Source organism: Cicer arietinum, chromosome 6, assembly GCF_000331145.2.
Source record: "Cicer arietinum cultivar CDC Frontier isolate Library 1 chromosome 6, Cicar.CDCFrontier_v2.0, whole genome shotgun sequence".
NCBI lineage: Eukaryota > Viridiplantae > Streptophyta > Magnoliopsida > Fabales > Fabaceae > Cicer > Cicer arietinum.
The window spans coordinates 15,537,229-15,542,517 of NC_021165.2; positions in this window are offsets into that span (position 1 = coordinate 15,537,229).

Sequence of the window (5,289 nt, forward strand, 5' to 3'; positions counted from 1 at the left end):
CAATCAATCTCCACTATTTGAATGAAGCTTTTGCCTCTGAATTTTAAACTAAGTTCATCAGTACATGGCAAGGAACAAGAAGGATCCATTTCAGTCAAAGAAAGCTTTTGAATCATTAAGATAAAAGGTCTTGAATCAAGCTAGTTGAAACAGTTTGAATCTTCTTCAGCCAAACTGTCAAGAAACTTTAATCAATCTTGATTTGTACAAAAACTGAATCTCCAAATTGTTCAAACTAACAAAACCAGATTGATAATCAATCTTCGTTTATGCAGATTTCAACATTGATCTCCTTACTTCTGCAAAAGTTTATAATCATTCACCAAACTGTTTTGGACAGAATCAAGGCTCCAGAATGAAGTTGTAACATCAATGATTAAATGAGAAGTTTCAAGGATCATTAAAATCAAAGGCAAACTAATCAAAGAAGTCTGTAACAGCATCAGTCAAAAAGATTCAAAATGTTTAAATACTGGAATATTTTTAATCATATATATTGGTTTTTGTCAAAACTGACAGAACACTACCAACAATTCTTTTGACCATTATTAAATGCTCCAAACGCCTATAAAAGCAAGACCAATGTCCAGGAAAAATGCAGAAGTTCAAGTGCTATCAAGTCCCATAAATCATTCACATTCACATACTTGAAATTCTCATTTTCACAAAGAAGAATCAGTTCTAAACTTTTATATCACACTGTGTTATTACTACTAAATTTTTTGTAAAGAATCGAATCTCAAACAAGAGTTGAGACATCACATGTTCTATCAAAACAATCTCATCATTATTGTAAAACTAAAAGTATAGATTGTAACGAATCCTATCAAGATCGATAAGTGATTAATTTACTTTCTGGGTGGAAAGAAATAGAGCTTGTAACAGATTAAGGTTGACCTAAGTTAGGTGCTGTAAAACCAAGAAAATTCTTTGTTTTTAACACTTGATGGAAAATCTCACAGTTGTGAGGACTGGACGTAGCTCAAGTTGGGTTAACCAAGATATATCTTTGTGTGGTATTCTTTTTCTTATCTCTTTATTTATTAAGCTTAATTGATTAAATGACATAAAACATAAATTGAATTTCTGTTTTTTAAGCTAACCAAGAACGTTCTCCGTTTTCTGGGAAAAATCAAGAACGTTCTTTGTTTTCTGTTTTTTTAACCAATATCATTCTTGAGTTAAATCTTGAGAATTTTTTAAGAATTTTTAAATAGGTACATTTACAATTCAAGTCCCACTTTCTTGTAAATCGACATTGTTACTTCACATGTTTGCCTAGAGCATGATATCAAATGACTAACAAAGAAAATGAATATTTTTTAAGCATTCTTAAGAATGTAAAAACTTCAAATGAATGTTCATCAAATATCCCACATTGTGTGCATGTCAAGCAACACAAGATGTTTGAATTAAAAAGTTACGATTGTCATGTTTTGATGCAAGAGCTTTTTCCAGTTGCATTATGGGGTTCATTGCCATATAAATTCATTTAAGTGTTGGTTGATCTTTGCAATTTCTTCAAGCAAATTTGTTCTAAGGTACTTAATGTGGAATTTCCATCACAATTGGAGTCTCAAATAGTTATCACACTCTGTCAGTTGGAAACAATTTTTCCTCCTTCATTTTTTACTGTTATGATGCATTTGATAATTCATTTGAAGCCCAAGTTGTAAGACCGAGTTCAATATCAGACCGGTTCATTATTCCTATCAGACCGGTTCATTATTTCTAAGGTTCAATATCATTTGAATTTTTCCTCCTTCAGTTGGAAGCCCAAGTTGTCAGACCGGTTCAATATCGATGGATGTATCCGATTGAGATATATGGATGGTTTATAAAAATTTGTTTAATTAAAAGTGTTAAACAAGTATTTTTGGATGTTGAGAACATTGATATATTAAATTTTCTTCACTTTTAGGTTTCTTCTTACTCTTAAGTCCTTTGTACGTAATAAAACCCATCCAGAATGATCAATTGCAGAAGGTTTTATGTCCATGAAAGTTTGACATTTTGTTTGCAATATTTATTTGGGGTAAAACTAGGTTCAATAGACCTAGCAGAAATGATGATGAAATCTTTGAAGGCCATTAGGGATAAAGAAACAAGAAAAGTTACAATTAGGGAAGAGGAACAACTAAACTTGACAAGAAAAAGTTAGCACAGACACGTAGATATGTGCTTTCTAATTGTGATGCAGTTGCTCCATTTATAAAGTAAGTCACAAATCATATTTCAATTTTATATTATTTAAATTTTTATTACTTTTTTTTAACTCAATGTTATTTTTAGAGAACATATTTCACATCTTAGGAGACAATGTCGACCACGGCGATTGAGACAACTTGAAATTGAAATGACGCGCACATAAGCTTTCGCTAGAAAAAATCCACAACCCCGAAACTCCACCTCCTTCACTATCTTCATCCCCTTCTTGGTCACCTTCACCTCCACCCAAACCAACACCCAAAAAAAATAAACCCTCGTCAAAGAAAGCCTTGTATGACTTTCTACCATCATCTCCCGAATCAAGCCCTTCGTTCATCTCACATGTTCCTATTTGCACAGTCCTTCCATCCCTTTATCAATGCAACCCTCCTACCACTCAAGCACCCTTTTATCTCAAGAAAACATCCATCAAAATTGGCTCTGGTAGAACTTCTTCTAAACACAGATCAATGAGGCTCATGGCCTGAGTTGGCACCTCAAATAAATCCAAAGGTATTGATACGACCATCTATACCATCATCAACAACGATTCTGAACCCAGTTCACCACCAAATGTTCCACCACAAAAGTCAGAACATTCTTCCAAACCATCTAAACCTTCCACTTCACCAACATAATCAACCTCAAAACTGTCGTTAAAATCAAAATACATCCCTTCAAAATTAACCTAGTTAATTCCCAAATCCAAATCACCAACCACTATTTCCCAATTTTTAGCCGAACGGAATCTTAAATACATTTAAACACCTTCCTCCCCTGTTTTAAACAAGATACGCTAAATTAATTACAAGATCAATTCTGGAAATTTTATATGGTAAACCAATCTCAAAAGATATGATATGAATCTTCATGAATTTTATTGATTTCTTACAATCAGGACAATAATTAGAAACCTTAATCATTTTCTTTAAAAGGATGTGCATCCCTAAAAAAAACATATAAGTTATAAGTACGTTTGCACTCTTGCTCATTATCGTTAGGTTTCACTTTAGTGCTGGGAGAATTTTTGAAGTAACAAATTTGTAAACACTCTCCGCGAGAGCTAATTCAGAAAAGCCTAAAAATCTTCTTGTGTTTAACTTAGCCCAATAGCGGGTGCCTTCCTCAACAACTTGATTGTATTAAGATAGAAGGCTAAGAAGATTGATCACAATTGATGTGACTAGTATGTGATCTGGTGTAAGTATGATTTTGTTGGAACTATTGGATTAAATCCTACAGATTGAAGGGATTGAACGTAGCTATTGTGCTAGTGGTGAACCATGATAAAGCATTGTGTCTCTTTATTTTGTTTTCTTTTTCCTAGATTGATTTCTTTACTTTAGAATAGTCACGCGAAAAAGTTTTTAATCAGAAAACACAATTCAAATCCCTTTTTCTTGTATTTTCCGTTCTACAATGATAACTAAGACACACACATTTTAGTGATCGAGCTAAAACATGTGGACTAGAAGACACAACAAAGAAGTATAAGGGAAGAGGATCGAATTAAGGACTTTGTTATCAATGACAGACGAAGGCATGCGATTTATAAGATAACACATCGTTAGAATAACATCGTCCCAAAAATGAGATGGTACATTACTATGAAGAAGGATAGCACAAGTGGTTTTAATCAAAAATAAATTTTTATCTTCGGCTACCCCATATTGTTAAGATGTATGAAGCTCGTTTATTGGCTCGATCAAGAAAATGACTACAACTGTGTTTCCTTAATTGACACGATTCACAATGTAAACTAGATAATATGGTACTAATTGTTGAAGTTTGAGAAGACTTAGATGACCTAACTAATCATCTATAATAAGAGCAGAATTTGTGGTAGGTCACGCAATTGATGGGTTTGAGAAATAATAGAGGCCATTAGACTCACATATCACACCAATTTGTCGTCCTGAAATTCGATCTTGCAAAGTATCATTGCAATTAGTAAAGGTGGCAATACAATCATGAAAATGAGTCAAACGACTGATAGAAATTAAATTAAAAGGACATCTAAATACATAAAAGACAAATGTAACTAACAAAGAAGGGGGAATTTGGACAATGCAATCTCTTTGGACTATGTTTCAAAACCATTGGTTGAGACTATCCTAAGTAAATAAAGAAGTAGTGAGAGAAAAGAAAATAGCCTTATTACCAATAATATGGTCAGATGCACCATAATCGAGAATCCATGGGAAAGTGAGATACAAATATGTGAATTACCATTTTGTGCATCCGAAACAACGAAACCGAAGTCCTAATAATACTCTATTCACCGAAAAAAATATTCATAAGTAGCCATATTTTATTTTCTTGTGATTAACAAAGCAACGACTAATTTGTTGGAAATAAATAACACAATGACGGAAAAGGGGGTAAACAGGAATCGAGACGAGGTTTACTGGAAAAAAAATTCTCATCGAAGGATAGTGAGTCCCTCGGGTAATCACGGTATAGAGTTGTCTCTCAATAGACTCTAAATATCATGTTGAATGAGAGAAAATAAGAAAAACATGGTAAAACCATGTGTATGAACTACACAACGACGTAATTTTTATATAGGCTCAAGACAATAAATACAAAAATAAATAAAGGAGATATTATCTCTATTTACATTATATAATATGATACGCAATAAATACAAAAATCAAAAATATATTTTCAATAGATGTCAAGCATTAATTACTTGTATTGAGAAATAGTTCTTTGAACTATAGGGTCCACTTGTCTTAATTGATGGGTGGGATTGGAAGATATTTTAATAGAGGGAATAATGAGGATGGGAGGCATTTTAATTTCATGTAAAGGGTAGGGGAGGTGAAGTATTTCAATTGAATATATGTTTGGTTCACAAGGGGAAGGGAGTTTCAAAACTAGTTTACCTTTTAATCCTTATAATTTGGCTTATGATTTTAAAAATATTTACTTCATAATATATAACTCTTGTACTACTATTAATAAATAAAATAAAATAGAATAGAATAGAATATAAAACAAAAATAAAATATATTAACGATGAGATTTATATATATATATATATATATATATATATATATATATATATATATATATATA